The sequence below is a fragment of the Lissotriton helveticus genome, chromosome 12 (assembly GCF_964261635.1).
Source record: "Lissotriton helveticus chromosome 12, aLisHel1.1, whole genome shotgun sequence".
Lineage (NCBI taxonomy): Eukaryota > Metazoa > Chordata > Amphibia > Caudata > Salamandridae > Lissotriton > Lissotriton helveticus.
In genome coordinates, this window is record NC_136073.1 from 154,430,564 (window position 1) to 154,456,865 (window position 26,302).

A 26,302-nucleotide genomic window follows, 5' to 3' on the forward strand; every position below is an offset into this window, starting at 1 on the left:
AAGCACATGATGAGGGTCGAAGAGGTAGCCAGCCTTCTGCTTGCGAGCAGTGATACTGAGCCAGAACTAAACTTATCGCTGTCTCAAAGTAGTACACAATCCACGCAAGATGGAAGTGCTCAACAACCACCGCCAGCAGTAGATGTTCAACAACCACAACCACCGCCCGCAATAGGAATTGTTCACCCACAACCACAACCACTTCCCGCAACAGTTGTTGAACAACCACAACCACCGCCCGCAACAGTTGTTGTTGAAAAACCCCAGCCCGCAATAGTACTTCCTCAAGAACAACAACCACCATCTCCGCACCAAATAGTAGTAGTTGTTCCTCCCGAAGTCGGGGCAGTTCAGGAAGTAGAGCCTCCTTCCGAGCAAGAAGAAGAGGAAGCCACTTCTGTAGGTGATCTATTTCCTTTGAATTCACCAAGGGAAAGGAGGGTTAGTGCATCGAGTTCTTCGCAAAGCATCCCTTCCGATGACCTTGATACGGATTGGCAGCCACAACTATCTGCGCATTCAAAGGAGAGACATCCCAAGAAGACCATGCTAGGAAAAAGGAAGTTTCCAGGCAGGCTTGAACTTATGGAGGTCGATGTAGGTGAGCAGGATACTGCTGGTGATAAAGACGGGTCTGACACTGTCATCATCACAAGCGTTATTCCTGGTGCAGAGGATGTAGAGACAAACATTTTCACCCTATCCAGAAATGCTGCAATGACTGATGAGCAGGTACCACGCATAACTCCTACACACTCAACACCCACAGTAACACCAGCTCCAATTTTTTCAACAGCGAAGGCCCGGCAGCATCCGACATCCAGCAGAAGCGCCACTTCAACAGAAGGAGGTAGTGGCAGTACTAGGACTGAGCTGTCCCATAGTGAAATTCCACAATCCTCCAGTCCATCCGGCATTGGCAGTGGGTCCTCCTCTTCCTATGGCAGGAGACAAAAGTTTACCTCCCCAGTGTGGGACTTCTTTACGGTTCACCCAGTTCAGGAGAACATTGCTGTATGCACCATTTGTCATGCCAATGTTAGTCGTGGTAAGCTTGGTACAAACTATGGGACTGGAGGCCAAACGACCCATTTGAAAAAAACACACGTGATCAGGTGGGAGAACCACCTTGCAAGCTTAAAAAATGTTAGCACTCGTGTTGGTGGGGATACAGTGGTACAAGGTCCACTCATGGTTGATCAGGAGGTAGAAGAAGAGGGAGACGATGACCTTCTATCTAGGAGTGGTACACAATCGACCCCTGTCGCCAGTACTGGAGTGGTAAAGACCACATCCTCCGCATCTGCAACTTCTCAGTGGCACCAGAGTCAGCTGGAAACACCAAGGAGTGCAAAGTCTGCGATGCAAGGTGGTCCGTCTAGCACAACTCAAAGACATGCAAAGCAGCTTACCATTCCTAGCATGTTAAGGCAGGAGGGAAAGTACGAGCGGAACCACCCAGTAGCACGTTTATACAATGCCAAACTTGCGAAAATGTTAGCACTGGACCTTCTCCCATTTTCATTTGTTGAGGCTGTTGGATTTCTGGAATTAGTGGCAACCCTCTGCCCAAAATGGAACGTTCCCAGTCGCTACTATTTTGCCCGAGTGGCTGTTCCAGCACTACACCACGATGTGCTGGAATTGATTGGGAAAGCCTTACAACAGAGTGTTGTCCATTGTATCCACCTGACAACAGACATGTGGAGCAGTTGCGATGCTACAGATTTCATGTGCATCACCGCACACTGGATCTCTTTTGCAGGTGTTAAAGACAAGTTAACTTCAGGCCTCCGTGACGTTGCTGGAATTTTTAATGATACGCGCAGACATGCAACTATAGCCATGTTTGGTATGGACAAAAGTCATACTGCTGAAAACATTTTGTCTGACTTTAATGACAAGGTCTTTGAATGGCTGAAACCAAGAGGCCTTAAGATTGGTTTTGTTTCCACCGACAATGGCAGTAATGTAGTGAAGGCAATGAGAGAAGGACATTATTTCAGGGTACCCTGTTTGGCACACTGCATAAACTTAGTCGTGCAAGACTTTCTGAAAAATGAAGCCAAAGTCAGCAACATAATGGCCATCTGCAGAAGAATATGCACGCACTTTAACCATTCTTTCAAAGGACGGAAGCTGCTACGGGTCATTCAGCAAGAGCATAGGTTGCCAGTCAAAGCACTGATACAGGAGGTCCCAACACGTTGGAACTCAACTTATTTCATGCTTGAGCGTCTCTTTGAGCAGTACATCCCACTGAATGCTTATGTCATGTCAAGAAGATTAGGGGATCCTACTGTTAATCTTAAAGCCCTGACCATTGAGATGTGGCAGTGGGACCTCATTAAATGCATCACAGAGATGCTCCAACCCTTTGAGGTCTTCACACGTGCAGTTAGCAGGGAGGACTGTACTATGGGCCAAGCCATCCCATTGTTGTACATGCTTGAGCAACAGGTGAAGGAGGTCTGTGAAACATACGAAGGTGACGAACAAAAAGTTGATGCATATACCTTAGCCAAGGGCTTAGTCAACCGCTTGTGTGAAAATGTAAGGCTCAACAATATTGTGTCAGGTGAACATTACATAACTGCAACAATCTTGGATCCACGGTACAAATTACTTGTCAGCAGTAACGAAGTAATTCCATTTTCAGATGAGGATGTTGACAAGTACAAAACTTCCATAGCTGCGGAAGCTAATGAGTTAGAAACTGAACGGCTGTTACTTAAAGGCCTGCCACTGCCAGCCCAGGCCAGTCCAAGTACTCCTGACGCAAGTTCTTCACAGCGTGAGAGCAGTGCGTCTGCTTTCCAGCAGGCACCAACAGTACCAAAAGCAGCACCTACACGATCTGATTCAGCAGACCCAACCAAAAGCATAACTGCTTTTTTTCTACAGAAAGGGATGGGTAAGTCCGTTGCTGTTGCAAAGGGAAAAGAGGACCAGCAAAGCCGAGCACCAATGAACATTGAGCGGATGGTTCAGGCCTATCTGGATGACACAACAGAGGTGTTCATGGAGCAAAGCCCATTGGTCTATTGGTATGAAAGAAGGAGACAGTGGCCAGTGCTGAGCAGGCTGGCGATAAAGTATCTGGCTTGTCCTGTAGCCAGTGTCTCCTCTGAGCGGGTTTTCAGTGCTGCTGGTGCCATTGTCACATCGAAAAGGACTAGTCTCTCCCCCAAAAGCGTGGAGCGGCTGACAATGATAAAAATGAATCAACGCTTCATACCACCAGACTATCAAGTCCGTGAATCACCGCCGGATGAAGAAAGCGAGTGTGAAGAAGACGTCCTCACTACTGGGTTACATGACCTACTTCTGTCTGAACGCACAGAGTTTGAGGACGAGCTCCTCTTCCCTGACAACTAGGACAGGTATATTAAAGGAATGATGCAATGCATTGCATAGGATTGTTTAGCCGACTCTGAGCAAATGTGCATGGAATTAAAGTATACTAGTAGTAACTTCAGACTCACGTGATGGGCAATTTTCCCATGTTATTTAATAATATAAATTATTTATGCACTTGTGACCCTACTACTACAGGTGCAGTCAGTACTTAATTTATCGTTCGTAGTTCATGTTCATGTTGCACAACGTACATTATTTGGTGAAACAGTCCCCCCTCCACCCCCCCAACAAACACAAATGAACTTCAAATGTTTTCTTGTGAAAATATCTTTGTTTTATTTTTATATTTTCATAATGATAATAGAAAAATAAAATATATAACAAATGTAACCCCCTGACCCAGAGCTGTCCCTACCCTCCCCTAACCCCAACCAAATTTCAACCCAAATGTACACCCCAACTCCCACATCCCACCCACCAACAAAAGGATTAAAAAAGGGGCAAAAAACAGGGTCCATTTCAAAGCCGGCGGGCTTTCAGGTGTTTGTCCACCAGTATCTTCACACGCTCCTCTAGACCGTCCTCCTGCTTCTACCGCTCCTCCTCCAACTTCGCTACCCGGCGGAGAATCTTTGCTTTGAAATCACGGCACCTACACTTGCATGCATGTTGTTGTTGTTGTTGTTGTGGGGGGGCCGCCGAAGATGTAACAATGCGGCGGCGGGCGGCTGCCTGACCACGGCGACGTAGTCCTGCAGGCTTGGGGCCCGGGGCATTGGAAGAGGCAGCAGCTGCTGCCGCCGCCTCCTCCTCCTCCTCCTCCTCGGCCTGATCCACCAGCCGGCGGTAGGCCTCTACAATTGCCTGCAGTTTCCGCTGCCGGGCCCGGACTGCCAACTCCTTCCTTGTTGGTTTTTGGGAAGGAGTAACTATAAAGAAAGAAACAGAATTGTTAATCCAAACTCCCCGCAAATCAAGAACACAACATTGATTCAACACATAGTGGGCGGCACAGTAGCACTAGCAAGCAAGCTGAGTACCAGAAATTGTGTTGCGTCTATCTTGAACATTCTACAGCCTCTATTAATTTTTCGGACTTTTTGTCACGGCATTATGCCTGCCCTATTAGCATGGGTGTACTTCAACGGTCACACACATTAGAACGAACACCTGTCTTTTTCATATCTCCTTTTGTTCCGGGAAGGCGGGAACACTCTCAAAGTAACATTAATTAACAGGGGGCAGCTAGTAGCACATGTCTAGTAAAGACTATAATACTTTATACCGCGCAACAAACCTTATTTGGTTTGTGTTTCACCAGCAACGACCCATGCACCCAGTCGTCCCCTCCTTCCCTTGCCTTTGGGTTTGCCCAAAACACCGCTGCTGCTGAGACTATCCACTAACCACCGGTATTGGGTGTGTCTCCCAACCACGCTGGCAGCTGTGTTTTCCCCTTTACATGCTTTAACAACAACCCATGCATCCGACTGCTATCAGGCACTTGCATTACTGTAGTGGTAATGCTTAGCATGCTAATGACAAGTAAAGGTAACATCATATATTTTCCAGTAGAGTACAGTGAGAAAGTTTTCCCCTCCCACCAAGTAATGCAGATCACTATTGAATGTAACTTACCATCGCCCGCCGCTGTTGGCTCCCCCCCCACTGCTGCTGGTGTAGGTGCCTCTGTTCCTCCTGTCCCCGCCGGGATCGCTGAAGCTGCGCCGCTGTCCCCGTCGGCACTGGTCGATGGTAAGGGTTCTGCACCTATAAAAATAAGTACACCTTTTTAGATGGATGCACAGCCCCCTTTGTACTTGTTCACCAAGAATGGAGTTCTTCAAAACAGTGAAGTCCAACGTACGTAATCAGTATGAGTCCACATTGCATAGTACAGCAGAGTCAATACACATATTATTAGCATTCATTGTTATGGTATGGTACCCAAGCTCATCTCATCTGTCCTGCTACTCTAGTCCTTGGAAATTGGAAGTGAACTATGTAACCTTTGTACATCAATGTATCCAGTTTTGCGCATGTGTTAACTCGCAGCTTGTTGCGCAGTACGAGAAGACGCTCTGGGGCAACACATCATTGTTCAATGCATACACCTGAAGAGGTGGGAAAGTAAAAGGGCCCGTATTTAAGTTTTCTATGTGGATTGTGGGATAGAGTTTGCTTACAGGTTACAAATTCTTTTTAGCATGGCTGCATAAAACTGGCATAAATGTATTTAATACTCTCTAACGTGCACCACTTTTGTCATTATTTTTCGGCAGGTGAGAAGATTGCCTTCTACGAAGCGGACATTTCCATAGCTTACAAAAAAAGAGGACTATCTGACCAGTATACGTTGGTGAGAGGTCTCCGATAGTTGCCACATTTCCCTATTGTGCACTAGTAGCTGTACAAATGTTGATTACTTTATTATGCCTGTTTTAACTCTGGATTCTTTCTGGTGGGCCCTTCAACGTATTGGACGGAACAACTTAAAAACATTGATGTTACTTACTTACTTCTAACAAAATAAAGCTTTTGAATGACCACTTTGACTCTGAAGTTTATTTTCAGTGTCTGTTGTCTTAGAGACTCACACGAGTGAGTGAGCAAAAGGGGGTTTCTTAGGTAACGGTTTGTGTCCTAAAAGCATTCGGCATCTTGGTATTGGGGTTCAGGAGTGTGATTTGAACAATAGACCAATGACTCAGGCCATATAGGCTGACGTTCAGTGAATTGTGCGTTCCTCAGAGTTCTGTGACTGAGGTGTAAGTAAGGTCCAACCTGCCTATCAGTACCAACAACATCCAATTTTCGTGTGCATAGTTACATAGTTGTGTAATATGTATATAACTCCATAGGAGATAGAAGAATACCCACAAGACTAGTAGTGGTATACTAACGTTTACAAAAATACTAGACAAACATCATTCTGGATGCCTACTTGGTTGCTGTCAATTGACAAAGCACTGCAGACACATTACAGAGGAAAAAACAAGCACTGTTGGACTTACTGGGGACAGCAGCAGGATCCTCAGTAGAGGAGCTCTGTGTAACTGGTGGTTCACCCGCCGACTCGGTCCCTGTATTCTGCTTGCCCCTGGGTTCTGTGGTTGATGTAAAAATTAAAATAATAAACAAAGATAAAAACATTGAGTGATGTGAAACATAGACATCATTGCAAATCACACTGCTACAGTGGAACAGAGCCGGAGGCAACAAATCCATGCCAGGGGCCGCAACGCAAATATGTATACATCCTTAGAGTATTATTAAATTAAGGATATCTATTGGTGCGGTGGCCCCTGAAGTTTGGTGCCCCTGTGCAGTTGCACAGCTTGCACATGCCCCCTAGAGCCGGCCCTGGCTGAGGTAAGAAGAACAAAGTAACGTTAGCATTCTTTGCAAGAAAAGGATTCCATTCATGCAGAAGAGAAGGCAGTGAAAAAAATGCTACAATATGCAAACAACGTACAATTATCCATCCACCGCTATTTCACTGACGGACAAAGGAAGGACAAGACTCTATTAATAGCATTAACTAACTTCAGTTCTCAACAATAAAGAAAATCTCACATCAATAAACAGCAACAGCTAGCGCCAAGTTGAAACAACACGCAAGAGCCAGTGAAGAAGAAGAACACTGTCATACAATGACAGTAGCTATACCAGAATACATCGCAAATGTAACTAGGGGCAACAGTCATCGCGTTACTTATTCAGCCAATATTTACAAAGATACAATAACAATATTTATACAACTATATATATATATATATATGTATATATATATATATATATATATATATATATATATATGTATATAAATATATATATATATATATATATATATATATATATATACATATATACATATATATATACATATATATATATACACTTTATTTTTGGGGTAGCCACTCACCAAGACCCACAACCTCCACACCAAGCAGGTCCAACAGGTCCTGCTCCCGGTCCAAAATGTCGGCCCAGCGGTGGGACAGCTGATGGTGGGTACGCCGGATACCGGAGCAGCGGAAGACTGCACGGCGCACCTTCGCCCACCGCCGGAGACGCTCTTCAATGCGCTGGTATCCGGAGCCGGGCCTGCCGCCTGCTGCCAAAGTCAAGGGGAGGTGACGTTGGATAAAAAAGACCAGGGCGGCCACCTCCTCCTCCCCAAAAAGTTGGCGGGGCCTCACTCCTGCCGGGCGCATTCTGCCGCAAGGCAGCCTGGTTTTTTTAGGCACAGCCGCCTTGCCCTTTGAGCCGCCGATTCTGCTGGCACCCTTCACCATGGTTCTGGGTGGAGGGGAGAAGGAAAGTTGAAGACAAAAAGGTTAGGGGAAGAAAGAAGAAAGATAAAAGAAGGAAGTAATATAAAACAAGAGAAAAGTTGCAAAAAAAGTGGTAAAAGTAAAAATAAAATGAGAAATATAAACCTAGGCACAGACAGAAATAGGTAAGAAGTAAAGAAAGTTAGAAAAACTGAGGGAAAAGACCAGGATGGAAGAGATAGGAGTGAGATGCTGAAGTAGGCCCAAAACCATAGCCAGAGTGTGAAATCGAAGATGGCTCTGCCCGTCGCGACCGCCGCGGTAAGTTCGCGCGATATTTGACGCGATCACGCACTTTGGCAGTGCGAACGAGAAGATGAGTTCCCGAACATGTCTAACACAACGCGAACACGTTACTTGTGACCCGGAACCGGAAATAAGGGAACGCAAGCGGGCGGGACAAACCTCATTGAGTAACTTAGCGCGCTAGCTATTGCGAGCATGCAGGCAGCGCCCCGAACACGCGCACCGCGCTCCCGAAGACGAAAAACGGCGCGCGAACGGGTCTAGCAAGCTACTACGCATGTCCGCGGAGCTACACGTAGCTCGCGGAGTGCAAGTGCGTCTTCGCGTAGCTTCGCGGAGTGCGGCTACGCGAACTACGCCCAGGGTTAATTTATATGCAAAAAGTGAAAGGGAAAATAATAGTGAATGGAAGGATTTTGCAACATACTTGATGGTAGAAAATTGTTTTGATTTGGGATTGGATCAACGTGTGTGTACTTATTGTTGTAACAAATTAAATCAAAACCGGATGCCTGCTAGAGCGGTTCATAATAATCTGGAATTGGTTGAGATTCCTTCTGAATTGAAGGATTTAAATACTTATGAATCTATTTTGATTCAAAGTATCCATCCCTTTCAGGCTATTGTACGAATGGAGCCAAAGACAGGGAAATTGCCTCCATCAGATTTACAGAGAGGATTAAAGGGAAGAGTTGTTTATTTGCCTCTAGATTTGAAGAAAAACATTAACACAATTGGAGTAGAAAAAGTGGAAGAGGAACCTCTGGTTATCTTAGTTAATGGGGTTCCGACAAAGAATAAGAAAATATGGCAAGATTTAGTGGATGTTAGGAAAGTCAAAAAGGCAACATTGTATTTGAAAAAAAATAATAAGTACTATAAGAATGTATATGTTCCAGAAGAGGAAGTAAGTGAGGAAGAGGATAGCGATTTGTGTGCTGGTCAAATTGAGAAAGTAGAACCCTCTAAAAGTGAAGAAATATCGGAACATTATAGTGTTCATCCTTTGCATTCCAAGGAAGTCATGGGGAATGCTATTGAGTTGTTTCAAATGAAACAAGCCAAAGGGAGTCCCATTAGTGTTTGGGAGGAAAGTTTGGAAGCTCGGTGTTTCCCACAGCTATTTCCAACAGGTCAAGGAGGAAGATATGATGAGCGACCTCATCAAATTCCTGCTTCTGAATACCGGACTTTACGATTGTATGCAGAAGATGCTAGGTTTCGACAATGCATTCCCTATTTGTTTCATCTCCTGTTTGAAAGCGATCTGTCTGGACTGTCATATGCAGTGAACCACATCTTGAAAAGTGGTATACAGATGCAAAACATCACGGCAAGTGACTTTATGGATAAAGTCAATGTCCAAGACAGAATTTTGGATTGTCACCTGATTAATCTCATGGCGTGTCAGCGTGGTACTAATGAGTACTGGTACCGTCGTCATGGTGATTTAAAATGTATGCTGAGGAACTTAGGAACTCCCACATGGTTCCTCACTCTGAGCTGTGCCGAGTATGGCTGGGAAGACTTACTTGAATTTCTATGAGAGGCAAATGGAAACATTGAAAACATCGAATTCAAGACACCCGGAGAACTGTGCTCTTTGGATCCAGTGAATGTATGCAGGTACTTCAATCATAGATTTGAAGCTATGATGTCTTTCATCATGAATAAGAAGAATCCACCTCTTGGAGAGGTGTTGGATTTCTTCTGGAGAAAGGAGTACCAAGCAAGAGGTGCTCCTCATATACATATGCTGCTGTGGATCAAGGATGCACCTAAATTTGGGACAGATCCAGAAGACTTAGTGATGAGTTTCATACAACAGTATTCTACGTGTGCTGTTCGAAACGCAAAGGAGAAGAAAAGCCTAAGAGAACAAGTTCTACGTTTCCAAAGCCATCGTTGTGGAAAGTACTGTCGTCGTAAATTCAGAAACAAGGACAAGTTCTACACCAAATGTCGTTTCGGCTTTCCACGACCGGTGATTTCTAAAGGAAGAGTAAACAGTTTGATGTCTTCGCTGCGACATAATGTGATGAAGAAATCACCTAAAAACACATACAATTTGAAAAGGAACGAAGACTCCAAGTACATCAACGACTACAACCCAGTGATTTTGTCCATGTGGAATGCTAACATGGATATACAGTTTGTGGCTGATAACTGTATGGCTGTGGCTCGGTATGTGACATCTTACATCACCAAAAAAGAAAAGACAGAATTGAAGGATATGTGGGAGGACATTTCCCATGAAAAGAGCCTCAGTAAGAAGTTGTACAGTTTCAGTCTGAAGATGTTGTCGCATCGAGAAATCGGAGCTTACGAATGTTCTGACCGGTTGTCTTCAGCAAGTCTCTATGCCAAATCTAGGAGTATCGTTTGGGCGAGTCTTGGTCTTGCTGCAACGCGTAATCGAGTTCTGAAACCTGTGCGGGAAATTGAGTATTTGGCGGAAAAGGAGCCAAACAGTACCGATATTTTGAAGACCAACATGTTGGATACATATTATCCAAATCGAAGCAGTCACCTCGAGAATGTTTGTCTGTATGAGGTTCTACAAAATTACATATTCAAGAGGAACATCAACGAAGATATTGATAAAGGAGTGTATGCTGTAATTGGAAGTGAGGGATGTCTGGTCAAGCAAAGAAAATGCCACTTGGTAAACCATCGAAAATTGAGTGGCGAATCTCCTGAAAAAAAGGAGTTTTTCCATTTAGCACTTTTGCAACTTTTTAAGCCTTGGCGTGCAGAAGAGGAACTGCTTGGAGATTTCCTCTGTTACGAAGACTCTTTCACTGCCGCCAAGGAGACCATAGAATGTCCTGCTTTTCCCAAATATCTTGAAATGTTGAATGCGGAAATCGAGCAGGAAGCAACGATTGCAACCGAGATTGCCAGAGACAGTTCTCAGGACAGTCAGAGTTCTGTTTCATTGAGTCAGGATCCACTAGGAGGACCTGTTATCGAAAATGAAGCTGCCACTGCCATGAATGAAGTGGAAAGAGCCATGGCACATGCTCAGGAGGATGTGGTTAACTTAGAAGACTTGGAAAGACAACTCAACGTTGAGCAGAGGAAAATATATGACGAAGTTACCAAGCAAATTGATCATGGATTAAGTCATGAGAAGAAAGAGTGCTCATGTACGTCGTTGAAGCCTGTCCGACTGTACGTGAGTGGAGAAGCGGGAACTGGAAAAAGTTTCCTCATTAAAGCAATTTCATGTTAACGACCGCAATGCATTAATATCGCTGAAAACTCAGCGATATTCATGCATTACCGAGCTAATGCTCTTAGCCATGTTATCCACCTCCCATTGGATAACATGGCTAAGAACTGCTCAGGGCAGGTGGTAGCTTTTGGAGATATTCGCCCTTATCTCGAATATTTCCAAAAGTTGATAATAGGAGATAGCGATGTTAGCGACTGTTTCCAGTCGCTAACATCTTGGCATGCCCACTTTGCATGTCATTAGTGATAAATATCACTCACATGCAAAGTGGGGCCCAAGATGGTCGCTATCTTCTACTAGCCGTCGCTAACTGGTGTTAGCAACAGCTAGGTAATACACATATAATTTTATCTCCGCGAAGCGGAGCGCTGTTACAGATATATATCTTGTTTCTGAACGTTAATTTCTCAAAATGCACTGAAGCACATATATTGAGACCTAGCAAAGGCACATCGGGCTACCAGTCCCTACAATTTTGCCAAGTTTCGTGCAAATCCATTCAGCTGTTCGATCCTACCGAGAGACAAGATGGCGGCCGCTACGGACTGTTTGGAATGTTTACAGACACCGGAGAGCCAATCAGCTTCGCTTCGCAAAGCTCCGTAACGCGAAAAGTACGCGAAGCGGTGCGCTGTTACAGATATATACCTTTTTTTGAACGTTAATTTCTCAAAATCCACTGGAGCACATATATTGAGATCTAGCAAAGGCACATCGGGCTACCAGTCCCTACAATTTTGCCAAGTTTCGTGCAAATCCATTCAGCTGTTCGATTATTATTATTTTTATTTTTTTTTGCCCCGCGGGGCCCTTTTAAAACCTCCACATCAAACCTAGGGGGTGAGCGACAATGTACTATGCCCCCTTATGGTCATTTGCCCCTTCGCTTTGGCCTCCTCTTGTCTCTCGATCCTACCGAGAGACAAGATGGCGGCCGCTACGGACTGTTTGGAATGTTGACAGACGCCGGAGAACCAATCAGCTTCGCTTCACAAAGCTCCGTTGCGCGAAAAGTACGCGTAGCGGAGCGCTGCCCAGTCCGCTGTTACAGATATATACCTTTTTTTGAACATTAATTTCTCAAAATCCACTGAAGCACATATATTGAGATCTAGCAAAGGCACATCGGGCTACCAGTCCCTACAATTTTGCCAAGTTTCGTGCAAATCCATTCAGCTGTTCGATTATTATTATGTTTTTTTTTTTTTGCCCCGCGGGGCCCTTTTAAAACCTCCACATCAAACCTAGGGGGTGAGCGACAATGTACTATGCCCCCTTATGGTCATTTGCCCCTTCGCTTTGGCCTCCTCTTGTCTCTCGATCCTACCGAGAGACAAGATGGCGGCCGCTACGGACTGTTTGGAATGTTGACAGACGCCGGAGAACCAATCAGCTTCGCTTCACAAAGGTCCGTTGCGCGAAAAGTACGCGTAGCGGAGCGCTGCCCAGTCCGCTGCTACAGATATATATCTTTTTTTGAACATTAATTTCTCAAAATCCACTGAAGCACATATATTGAGACCTACAAAAGGCACATCGGGCTACCAGTCCCTACAATTTTGCCAAGTTTCGTGCAAATCCATTCAGCCGTTCGGGCTAAAAGTGAGGCCAACCGCCCTATGGAAATTAACATGGGAAAAATGCGTTTTGGGACCCCCCTTTTTTCTCGGCCCCCCCTTGACGAACCCCCCCAAAATTTTCAGGGGCTGCTCAGAAACAAAATGTGCCATTTTCCTGAAAATTTCAGCCAATTCCGTCCACAAACGCCAAAGTTATTAGACATAGAATTTTCAAAAAACCCATAGAGAAAAAATCCTAACTATATATACCTACTGGCGACCGCCAGTAGGTAATACACACATATATATATATACACACATATACATATATATATATATATATATATATATATATATATATATATATATATATATATATATATATATATATATATATATATATATATATATATATATATATATTTCTAGGCATTGCAGATTTGTGCAAAAAATGATTACCACAATGGTTATAACAATACATTTGTTCATAGTCTGATGAACCCACTAAATATGCATGATTTGTGAATACTGCAGACATTTCTAGATCAGACATCATATTATTAACAGTCTCGAAGTCCCAAACATCAGAAAAGGTACCAGAGGTAATAAAGTCACTTAATGAAATCTTGAATAAGTGTGGAATCTTTAAAAGCTCCGACAGGCCAAAAAGGTCATAATCAGTTCTGTCCCAAACTATACCATCTGGTATAGGAACGGTTGTGATGTTCACTGCTGACAAGTCTCTTTGATCATGATGGGATGATTAGTGTGGCTGGAGAAGTAAGTTCACTTTTTTACTTGCTGTGTCCATTTGAATATATCTTCCATTTATCAGCATACCCAGAGTTATCACCAGAGCTAACCAAAGTAGAAAGAAGAATATTCCCAAAACAATCCATAGTTCAATCCATGGTGAAACCAGATAAGTCTTTTTCACAAGATGAAAAAAGTCTTTGTTTGTTCTTTGAAAGTTGTTTGTGCTGGCGTTTTTTTCAGGTTCACTGGGATACTCAGAAAACGTATCAAAGTTAATGAAATAGGCAGAGGCAGACATGTCAATGGTTGGAATTGAATCCGCGTTTGTTGAAATCGCTGGAATCACTTGTTACTTCATTGTAGACAGGTGTATCAGGACAAACTGTTATTTGGGTTTCAAGAGGAACGAGTTCCAAAGTTTTGCTGCTTAGTCCTTCTTTTCTCACTGTAGAGTCTTCAAAGGTAATGAGTCTCTCAGTTTGAACATCTTGCATTGTAGCTAGAGGAGTGCGTCTGCTACATTGTCGGAGTCCACTTGGCCTACTGCTTAGTATCAGCCACATAGTGTGGTTTGGTCAGGTCGATGGACACAAATCTTTCCTCCTTTTTACCAGCAAGGGGTGGCATTGGTACTGTTCTTGATCCGTGGATTGCTAGGACAGGTACTAGTTGTCTGTGAGGCCCAAATTCCTTCTTGTCTGTGATCTTTTCTCGGACTAGATCACCAAGCTTTGGGATCCAGACAGGCCTTGCTGGGACAGTCAGGTTTTCCCCAGTGGTGGTAGGCTTCAGGAGCACGTTCCTTTGTTTTGATCTTAGTTTATTTAAGTCCTGTAAAATAGCCAAACGATCGTTGATGTCAAATTTCTTATTTTCCACCACTGTTCCATGACAATCAAGGACAACATTCTGGTCCCAAATAGGACCTCATATGGAGTGACACCCCCTAGAGAACTTCTTGGCAAATTGTTTAATGCACATTGGACCCCATAAAGATGTTTGACCCACCCGTCACCCGAACCTAATACCCTAGCTGTTATAGACTGCTTTATACCATGTTTTCCACAACAGAATTTCCCTCAGGATGGAATGGAGAAGAATGCCGCAATGCTACGCCCAAACTGGCAATGGCTTCTTTGTAAGCTCGAGAGCTAAACGCAGGGCCCTGGTCAGAGTGTAGTGTGCAAATTGCGTATGTGCCGATAAAGACTCGCAAATCTTTTATAACAGTACGAGCATCAGCCGAGCGCTGAGGCCACATCCAAAGGAACCTTGATTTAGTGTTTGTGGGACTACATTCGTCCATAAGGACACCTGCATGTAGATAGTCTAATGATGTGTAACAATGGTGTCTGTACTGGGCTGGCTACGTTGTAGACAGGTGCCTGGTGGCGTTCCGTACTGAGATCTCTATTGCAGTCTATGTAATTATCGATGAAAATGTGAACCAGTGTATTAATTCCTGGCCACCAGTACATCTATTTTAATGTTAATATTATTTTAGAGATCCCCTGATATGTCAGACCCTCTCCCAGATGTGCTGCGTAAATCAAAGCTGCTCTTCGTTCCATGTTTGGTATTACCCTATCCCCCACTCGAACAAACGGAACGCTGTTCACATCAATTATATATAGGGATCCCGGTTTTCCGTATTTACGGATTTTTACATATAAATACAGACGGAAATCGATATTTCCTTTGTCTGTATTTATATTTATAAATGGCAAAATACGAGTAGATGTTGCCACGCTGCCGAGCTCCAGTGCAGAGTTTCCTTGCCACGCCCCTGCTTCCAGGAAATCCCTTCCAATCTTCCAATCAGGGTCTTTTAGTGCCCTCGTGTGGACCTATGGGCTCAGGGTCTTTCAGTGACGACCGTCCTCTTCAGCCAATCCTGGTGTGATCCAAGCGTCACTGTGTGGTGGCACCTCCGGCCCCTCCCTCATATCCTTTATCCTTTATTTTGGGGGCTCATCTGCCTATTTATCCTGTTTTCCTGCACTACGGACCACTGTTTGCCTGCACTTCCTCTGCGCCAGTCTGCTGCTTCCCCTAACTCTACGTTGCACCCTCTCTCATCTGTTTGTTTCCATCGCTTCACGTTCCTCTCTATTTGTTTCCCACTCTGAACCCTGAGTTGCTTTCCCCTCGTAGAAAACACATGCACTCTGATGGAGTGCTTAAACATAAAGAAAAAAGTAGTGCCTTAAAAGCGAGAAGTGAAAGGACACAAGTAATGCATCAATGCTTTAGCAGAAAAAACAAAGATGAAGTCAAGACCAAACAAGCTACCAAATAAGAAGCAAGCCAATGAGAGTGAAAATGAAGCCAAACTATAGTATGCAATGTGCGGGCTCTAGGCCCACTGTAAGCTGACAAAATGTCTCTCAAGAGACATGGGCTATCCATTAGGCAAGACCTAAAAACAACAGCACACCCCTTGACCATATCACAGAGTACACCCCCTTAGTACCACAGCAGGGCTCCCATAATACCACAGCACGTACATTCACAGAAAAAAGGAACTAATGTGTTATAGAAAAGCAACATAAAGCCATCTGGGCCAGGAGGGTTGTTAGCTCGGAGCCTGGTTATGCTAAAGATTATCTCTTCCAGTATGATTCCATGGTGTCTGCTTGGGATTTCATACGTTTTGTGATACTAGCTTTTGAGAACTATTCTCACATTTGTTTTGGTGACCTGTTCTCAGCTGCATATAGTGCACTGTGTTCCTTTTAATTTGTTATCAGTGTGTGTTGCGTTGCCATTTTTAATATGTTGTTCCCTCTGCTCTCCGTCTACAAGCAGTTGCACATGTGTTTTTTGGGGCGTGTTTGACTATATTGGCATCATTGGCATCATTTTACAAGGAAAATACTAATTTTGTACTGGTATGATATTGTGCTGCAATCTTCATGGCTCATGTTTGCTTTTTATTTATGTGTGCCATTTTATATAACTCATAGGACATTCTCTCTACTCCTTCCCTTGTTTGAGCAGCAGGCAATTTTGAAGCAGGCCTTAGGACTTCTGAGCAAAAAGAAACATGCCAATATAAAATGTTAGTGCTATGTCATTGTGTTGAAAAATTAACATTGATCAAAGTAGTGTGTGTGGAGGACCGAGCACTATGCTGCAACTTATACTGGTGTAACATGTGACGTATGGTGTTTGTAGGAGGTAATTCTGCACTATATGTGAGGGGTCTGTGTTCACTGTGTGTGTCTTGCTTCTAGTGTGTTGCACTCTCCTGACTCGCCTGCTGCTGCAAGGTCCTGACGTCACTTCCTGTTTAACACTTATTAAGGTAAGCCTGTTAAGTTTAGGGTTCAATACTTCCTTTAGGTGCCCTGTTTACCTTTGCACTTCCATGTAATTATTAGCACACTGTTTAAAAGAGAGGTTGTCAATTTTGAATCAGTGGGCCCACTCGGCCTTTCATCCTTATCAAGTCGATAAAACACCTAGTTTTAAGTCAGTATGGTGTATGCCTACGGTGATGGTAACTGTTCAGAGAAAAAGCACATCATAAAACAACCAACAAAACACCATTTTTTTAACTCTGTCTACCCACTGGAAAGACTAGAATTTGAAACCTAAAATAAAGCTTTTTTTTAACTCAGAGGAAATCCGAAACAATAAGGCAACCACTGCTGTGAGTCTTTCTGCCCTAAGGGGCTAATTTTGAAAGTTTTCATAGTTTGGCAATGATGTCATTTTGCTTCATTTATTTTTGTGATATGACAGATAGATGACCAATAGCAAAAAAGATTGCAGAGGTCAGATTACATAGCAAGTCACCATCACCTCCATCTCGCTCTCCCACACTCTCCGCATCAGCAGAAGCACAAGCGGAGGATACTTTTTCTCCTATCTCACAGCGAAGACATGGAACAACCCCCACCCTCCCTCCCCCCGCCCTCTAGCTCCAGACTGCCCCATCGATTCTGGAATTTCAAAATGATCTCAACACCTTGCTATTTAAATGATTCTCTCGGACTCTGCAAGTGCCTGGACACCCTCGCGGGTGATTCGCTGAGCTCTATATATTAACTTATTGAGTGAGTGTGTGAATATATCAATGAAGAAACAATTGGTATAAACATATTTTGATAAAGACGAAACTATTTGCAACTAAAAATGTACAAGCAAAGATCAACGAGAAACATTGATGGATTTGAAATCCTACATACCCAATTCCGCAGTGCAGATAATGGCTGAGTGATTTGTCATGGTCACATACAGTATTTTAAACATCAAACCAATGGCTGCTTAATTATTGAATCCTTACATTTATAGAGATGGGCCGCAAACACAAGGACATTGATGATTACGTACAGGAGTATGCAGAATTTGAATCCCTATCGCTTAAAGGGATGAAAATGTTCGCCTGCAAGTCATGTCGAACAACTGTTGACATTGAAAACAGGGCAGCGGATAACATCAAAGCCCGCCTGAGCAGCAAAACCCGCAAGAGACTTTCCTCTCGTAAAAAAGGCCCGCATGGAGCAAATGACCATGGAGTAATGCACAACTGGTGCACGCCAAAATATTGAAGAGGCTGCGGATATCCCGCACAAGTTTGTGAAAGCTCTGTGTGAAGGTGCTGTTTCACTTCACCAGACTGGTGGTCCAATTAGAGAGCTGATTAGGCAGCTGTGCCCTGCAGCAAGGACAATGTGCAAATATAACCAAATGTATGAAAAATATCTCCCTGAAGTGTTTGAAGCACAGCTTGGAAACATACGTCAAGCTGTAGCAAATGCCCCTATCTCTTTAACAATTGACGAAACCACAGAGGCACATGGTGACCCAGCCATTGGAACATTGGTCACATATTACTGTGATGATGAAGAAAAGGGTCGCCGCTCAGCCTTAGTTGACATCACTGTATCTGATGAGTGTAATTCTGCTAAAATTGCCTTAATTGTATAGTGTGCTTCAAAAGTTGGATAAATCATTGCATGATCTTATTGCAATATGTTCTGATTCTGCATCCTATGTGACAAAGGCAGTAACTGATTTGCGCGCTGCTCAGAGGATTAATTCCATCCATGTAAAAGATCCATGTCCTCTTATACATGCTGCCCTTTCCTATGCTCTGTCTAAGCCTGAGAACCGGGACATATATGATTTTGTTTTAAAGGCTGGAGCAGTATTTAAGTATGCGCAAAACTTAAAATGCATTTATTCGCAAGGAAATGTAGACCAGAGAATGAGATATCCAAGGGCGGTTGTTGTGATACGATGGTTCAGCTGGTATGACGGAGCAGTAAGACTTTTGGAAATATGGCACTATTTCCATGCTTTTGTAAACAATGAGGAAACCACTGGATCCAAAATTGATCACCTACATAAACTCCTTGGCCACAACAGTGCAAACCACCAATCTTTCTATGTGAAGTTGCATTTCATTGTTAAAAACCCTCACTGGTATCATCAACATTCAGAAGAAGCTCAAGTCAGAAGAAACACATACCCACCAAATATATTCAGCCATAGAGGTTGACATGGCTGTGGCATTGGAGCAAGACTATACGCAAGACCATTGCAAATGTTACCACAAAAAAAGCAAATGCCCTAATAAAAGAGATGATTACTTTTAAAGATGCACTGAAAAACAAGTGGGATGCTGTCCTAGCTCATAACATAACTGAGCAAATGAGTTACAGCTCTTTTTGGGAACGGGTTACAATCCTTGACCCATTCAATAAAGTTCAGTGTAGTCAGGATTACAAAGATTTATTCATGTTGGTTGGAGCTTCTGATAATGCAATGAATGTTGTAGAAGAAAAATTCAAGAAATATGTAATGTACCCTATCTCACAAAAATACATCAGTGCAATGACATACTGGCGTTTTCAGAAGCAAGAATGGCCACCACTGTGTAATCTTTCTTTGAATCTCTTGGCCATTCCAGTATCATCAGCAAATATTGAACGGGTTTTCAGTGGTCTTCATTTCATTAACAAACCAGACAGAGCCTCAATGTCCACAAAGTCTCTTGAAATGCACATGTGCTTGTACTACAATGGCAAAGTTTTCAGATGAATGTATTGTGTTGACCAATAACAACCGGGCGCAGGTGTGCATTGTCAATTTAAATAAATGCGGAAAAATACTAGCTGTAGCGTCGTCTTTTGCTTGTGGCAAAAATAAATGTGGAAAAATACAGAAAAAATGCCCAAAAAAGAAATATGGATAACTACAGACGGAAATGGCAAAAAAAATACCATAAAACCGGGAGCCCTGATTATATATAAGAATTTGAGTGGAAACTTTTTAGGTAACGCTGCACCGCTGCCTTTGCTTGAAGCATTGACAGCCAGTATTATTTCACTGTCTGTTTTCATTTTTGAACAAGTGATTGCAGCTACGAAAGCAGTTTGCACAGCCCCCTTCTCGGCTTCAACAGCCAATGAATTCCCTTCAATGTGAACACCATCAAGTTGATGACTCAGCGTGTGTATCAGGTGAGTGTTTTGCAGTCCGTTCCACAAGTGAACTACTTGTTCCCAAAGCGTTTTATGCTTGATTGTGCCACCTTTTGCATCTTTGAAACCATTTTGAAGCCAATTCTGTAAATATTCATTGTATGATTAAACACAGTAAAAAGAATCGCACGCTATGAGTGTGGGGGATTCGCGATCAGTATTCTCAAGTGCCATTATGAATGCTTGTAGTTCAGCTCGCTGAGCTGTACAATCTCATAGAGATTGTGTTTTTGTGACCATAGGTCTGAATTTGCCATCGCGCATACAACCTTTAACGATCGCATATGCTGCACTATAAGCTTGCTTACCTCCCGTAGCGGGTTGTGCAGATCTGTCAGAAAAAATAATACATTCATCCTGGTCTCGAGGTAGAATTTCAGAAGTCAGAGGACATTTGTGTTCATATTGTAGGAATGCTTGTGTTTTCAAATAATGATCAAGAACATATTCAACATCAGTTGCAGCAAGAGAATTAACCCATTGTATCCATATTGGATGTAAGGCTTTTGCATTCGGAATGCTAGCTTTTGTAACTGCCTCTAAGGCTGGTACCTGAGTTACGACCATAATGCCCTGTGCTAGGGCTCTTTCTTTTCCTACACCGGTTTGTACTGCTGTCAGAATTTTTTCTGTTGGTGTAAATTTCATTTCTGCTTGCGCGAACAAATGTGATTTGTATGCAATTGGTACTTTTTCACCTTCGTTAAAAGTTAAGTAGGTGAATTCGCATTGACCCGGAATGATTCGGATCACTAAGTTGCATACGTTTAAGCGTGTTTGTAAATGTTTTGTTGCTAACATGTCTGTTTGAAGTGAAAGCAACATTTCTGTGTGTTCTTTTTTCCAAAGTGCGTTTTTAAAATCAGGTTTGATTAATTCGTAGAGAGGTTTAACCCTTTCTGCGTAGTTTAGAATGTAAGTTCTTCCAAAATTCAGGAAACCTAGAATCGACTACGTTTTTCTGCGTTTTTGGAGGTTGGAGCAGCTAACACTTTCCTAAAAAGTTGGCTGCCAGGCTTTTGTCTTCACTTGATAGTTCATATCCTAGAAAAGGATGTTGAGATGGGCAATTCTTGATTTTTTTAAATTGATTTTATAACCCTCAGAGGTGAAGCCCAGTATAATGGTGTTCACCATGTCCAAGTGCCTGCTCAGGTTATCGTCTGTCAGATAGATATCATCTACATATGACAATGCCTCGTCATAATAGGTTTGTAGTAACTCTGTTACCCTTGCTGAGAATAACCCCGGACTAGTCTTGAATCCTTGAGGGAGACGACAGAATTGACGTTGGGTCCCCATTATTGAGAAAGCGGTCACATACCTACTTTCTGGTACAATGTTTTGACAAAAGAAACCATTTGAAATATCTAATATGGTTTTATATTTTTCACGCACAATGTTATTCATTAATGCTGTACTGTGTGCATTTTGCACTGCAAATGTTTTACAACAAGGGTTTAGGTGTCTGTAATCCAAAACAAGACCATATGTATTGTCTGGTTTGGAAACAGGAAACAAAGGATTTTTCATTGATGAGGTGCATGTTTCAATCACCCCTTGGTATTCAAGTTGATCTAAGATCTCCCTGGCCTGGCTTTTTGCTTAATTGGATACTGCCTTTGTGCAGTTGGTGGAGTTTTTTAACTGGATTGTGTGGTGAGGTGAGTCCTCATCCCATCCTACATGATTTTTGTATAATGCTGGGGCTTGGGCGACTGCCCATTTCCTGGCATAAGTATATTTTAAATGTACTGGAACATGGTTGGAGAAGGCTGGCATAATGATGTATTCGCCATGTGGACACTCGCTAACAAATTCTGGTGGCCAGTCCCGTTCTGCTAGAAGTATATCATAACCCTTAGAAAGTCGCTCCCAAAAGAGTGCTTTCACTTTTCTTGGTATGTCTCCCTCCATCCGGAGCGTTATTTCATATTACCTTTGCGGAGAACTAACCCTGGTGTCTGCAGTCTCAACTTGAATGTCTTCATTCAAATCCACTGTCTCCAGAACTTCCTTCAGGTTCTGGCGAGCTATTGATACTTCTGCTGCACTGTTCAACATTGTCTGAGCCCATTCTCCGTTCTTGAGTTGTGTTCTCAGAATCCTCTGCATGTCTAATCTTCAGACCTGCTACCTTCTTTTTGGAAAATTGAGGTTTTGGTTTGCTTTTCTGAATGTGTTGATTGTCTTTGGACTTCACATGTTCTTCTTTTTGATCTGACCGTCCTCTTCTTTCGGATGTCTGTGACGATATCTGGGTGCCTCTCGCAGCGGTTTCTGTGTGCTTGAAGCCTTGCTGGGTCCTTTCCTGCCTGCCTGTACGCTGAGGGTGAGAGGGAGCAACCAGCATCACCTGTGCTCCTCCCCTGCTCCTCCCCTGCAGCCTTCTTTACCGCTCGCGGCCCCCACTTTGCGGGAACCTATCGCAGTGGTTTCTGTGTGCTTGAAGCCTTGCTGGGTCCTTTCCTGCCTGCCTGGATGCAGAGGGTGAGAGGGAGCAACCAGCATCACCTCTGCTCCTCCCCTGCAGCCTTCTTTACCGCTTGCGGCCCCCGCTTCGTGGGATCCGCTCGAAGCGGTTTCTGTGTGCTTGAAGCCTTGCTGGGTCCTTTCCTGCCTGCCTGGACGCTGAGGGTGAGGGAGCAACCAGCATCACCTGTTCTCCTCCCCTGCTCCTCCCACTGCCGCCCACTGCCTATATTTTTGGTCACGCACACCGCCGAGTGGGCGTGCGCCGGGCTAAGCCCGGGCAAAGGGCAGGCCGTCTGTGGCCGTCCGGGGCCGGAGGAGGCTGGGCTGGGCCACCCCCTGACATCGCTCCTTTGAAGGTACTGTACCGTTGTGTTTGTACAAGGACACAAAAACTATGGGGAAAAGGAAAAGTACAGAGGATGGGAGTGAGGCCATGGGCATGTCGACTAGGGAGAGAAAGAAATCAAGGAAGACGAAGTCCAAGAAACCACTACAACACGCAGGGGGGAACTGCGTTATGGACCGTATCGACAAACTAATCGAGGAATGTGGGGAGTTGTTATCTGCTAAGCCCCCTTTATCCAGGAGGGAAACAGTGGGTGGTGGCGGCCCTGCAGATGAAGGGGGGAGTGGATCTAAGCGGGGTTCCGCGGTGGTCCCTGATATGTTCTTGGGGAAAAATCAAGGTGGCAGGGCCCCAAGGCCAGGGAACACTGAGGGGGTGGATGTGAGTACTGGCTCTGATATAGTGCATGAATCCATCTCTACTACTGTGTCCCCCTCTGTGATCGACCCGAAAATTTCCATCTGCAAAAACAGGTTTGCTGTCCTATCACAAAATGCTAGTTGTAGTTCTATACCTGACGCTGAATTTCCCCAAACCATGACTAAGGAGATAGTTGTGCCCTTAGGAGACAGTGAACTCCCACTGGTAGGCCCTCATGGTTCCTCTGTGTCAACAGAGGAAAACATCAATCCTCTGACCCTAGTGGTAAAGCATCTGTGTAAACTGGTGGAGGACATACAAGCCAAAATTGAAAATCTCACCGCCACAGTAAATAACATTAGGTTGGATCCCGGCCCCTGTCCAACCTGTACAGCAAAAGCGGAATCTAGTGGAGCATCTAGAGGACAGGAAAATGCGGCCGCTGAACGCAGTGGGTCCTATATAAGCAAAGGAAGCTCCCATACTCATCCCGGGATTCTATATAGTGAAGCATTAGGAGCAGTAAGGGGCGTGCAGCAGGGGCACCTTGGTCATCCAAATGGGGCCAGACCAGTAAATGTAATAGCTGGGGAAAAGCATCTAGGGGGAAAAGGGTGGTGGACCCAAACTGGCTGGTAGATCCACTGATCAAAGGAAAGCCACTAGCCACATAGAGAAAAAAAATACAGCCAAGTGCAGTGGTGACCAACTTACTAATGTCCACTCGATGAAATCACAAAAGTATATATGGTGAATGTCCCCAAATTGAGCCCTGGCAAAGAGCGAGAATCTAGGGAATCTCTAATCAGCAAGGCAATCCACTAGATCAGGAACGTCAGGGGTTGCCTATCTGTAATTAGAGAGGACATTCTTAGAGTCCAGAGGATCACTTATCAAGTAGATTGTATTGAATTGATCCTTAAAAGTATAGATATGGCAGACAATCTAATTCAGCTGGAGTTTAGAAGCTGCTCCCCAGACCACTCTACGATACAAATTAGATCCTCCCCCCCTCAGAGAAGGTTGACTGGAGTTGACAAGTGAGTATGCGGGGACGAATTGGGTAGCTCTGGCTTAGATTGTAATGATTGACTACCCAATGAGGCTGCCCTAGTAGGCTTTATCAAATGTTTGCCAGCGGAAAGCCAGAGCCCATATGTAGATTTTAACTCAGGCATCACCTGTATACCAGTAATTCCCAGGCCATTGGTGGATCACGATATCAACACGTCCAACTCAAATATAAACCCGAAGTCTAGCCTCTCACTTGATCCATCCAAATCTAGATTGATTCTATCATGGAATATTGCAGGTTTACAATCGAAGGTTGAATCTCCAGAATGGGCCTCATTCATTAATTTGCATGACATCTGCTTATTCCAAGAAACCTGGTTACTAGAAGCGCAGCACTTTCCCGGGTATTTGAATTTTAGTGGACCGGCGGAAAAGGGCGAGAGAGGGCAACCCTTGGGTGGTCTAACTATCTAGATTCGGCAGGTTTTCGACATCAGCATAAAGGTACTCCCTTCTAAACACAGGGATATACAGGTCCTAAACCCTTAAGTTTAGAAATAAAAAAACGATGGGTATTTATAACCTGTACGCGAGGAGCACAGTGGGTAAGAAATCAAAAATCATAGTCTCCTTAGAAGAACTTATAGAATGTTACTCCCAGCATTCATATATAGTTCTAGCAGGTGATTTTAATACGACTTTCAAGCCCTTGTTAGGTGGCGATTGGAATATCTCTGATGAGGAAGACAGGCAGTGGGGAGTCCCAACACTTGAATTGGAGCCCGTTAAGAGGTGGACCGAGCAATCAACCCAGATTAATTCACTTTGTTTCAATAAAGGATTGAGACCTACCAATGGCAGGACATTGCAAGATAAGCTAGGTGCCACTACTTTCAAGAGTGGTCCTCGCGAAAGCAGAATCGATTATATCCTGATAAGTCTCGGATTATGGAAATATCTATAGGATATGTCGATCATCAATAGGGCCTAGAGTGATCATAACCCTTTATGTATGTCTCTGTCATATTGGAAGGTACCCACCGATGACAGGGGGCTGGTTGAAGGGTCTTCCTCAGATATAGTCATTACGAACAACATGCGCCGCGTAAAATGGGCCAAAGTGTTGGAATGCCAAGTGCATATACATTTTATTTCTAGCAAGGTACGATGGAGATGGGGCACAAGCCAGCAAAGGGGACATGGTTTTATCTCTAGAATCTGGCACCAAGATACACAATTCCTTCTTTGACAAACTAAAAAGTTTGTTTGGCAGGCCAAGCAAGCCTAACAAAGAACATATCTACCACCCCCAACGATGGTATAACGGGGAGTGCAGGCATGCCCGGATCGATCTGGGCAGAGCCATCAAAAGTGGATCAAGTATCAGTGTGCGCCTTGCAAGGGCAGCCTACAAGAGCACAGTATCTAAATCTAAGCGTGCCTGAGATGAGCGTAGGTGGCAAGAGCTCAAAGAAGCAGGTGCTCAAAAAGATTCGAGAAGTTTCTGGAATGTACTCAAGTGGGGATGTGATGGTAATCCTGACAAGCCTCAAAATTGGGTAGCACTAGATGAATGGGTGGCCTACTTCAAGCCACAATATGGCAAGGGACCGGATTTATATCTAAATTTAGAGGTCCCATTCACACCTTTTTTGGGAGACGTATTTAATCTGGGTGATGTACATTGTGCCCTAGACTTAGTGGTTCCAGGCAGAGCGCCAGGTATAGATGGGGTCCCAGCAGATATTTTTCTGCACGATAGACTCCTGGGGAAATTATATACTGTTGCTGGCAAATTCTATAGCTAAAGGTGCTCCAGTACCTAAATCATGGAGTGGTGCGGAAATCATACCAGTGTTTAAGAAAGGGGATACATCACTTCCTGGTAATTACCGCCCAATCATTCTGATTGATACTGTGCAAAAGATTTTTGGTAGGCTGATTTTAAACAAGGTACAGGAGTGGGAAGGAGAGCAGAAAATCCTATCACACTTACAAGCAGGATTCAGAGCCTCTATTAGCACAGTCAACCAAGTACTGCATTTTGCTATGCTTTACTGGAAGACAGTGCAATTAGGCGGGGGCAGTCTATAAGCTGCCTTCATCGACCTAAGGGC

General features: G+C 43.9%; 1 long non-coding RNA gene across 1 annotated transcript; it reads right to left on the reverse strand.

Annotated features, from left to right (window-relative positions):
- Window positions 1-3,987: 3,987 nt before the first annotated feature.
- On the reverse strand, window positions 3,988-6,465 carry LOC144799526 (uncharacterized). The gene is made up of 3 exons (XR_013603828.1): window positions 6,375-6,465; window positions 4,999-5,130; window positions 3,988-4,289 (listed from the first exon to the last, which is right to left on the reverse strand). It is a non-coding gene; the product is annotated as an uncharacterized LOC144799526 (long non-coding RNA).
- Between the last annotated feature and the right edge of the window lie 19,837 nt (window positions 6,466-26,302).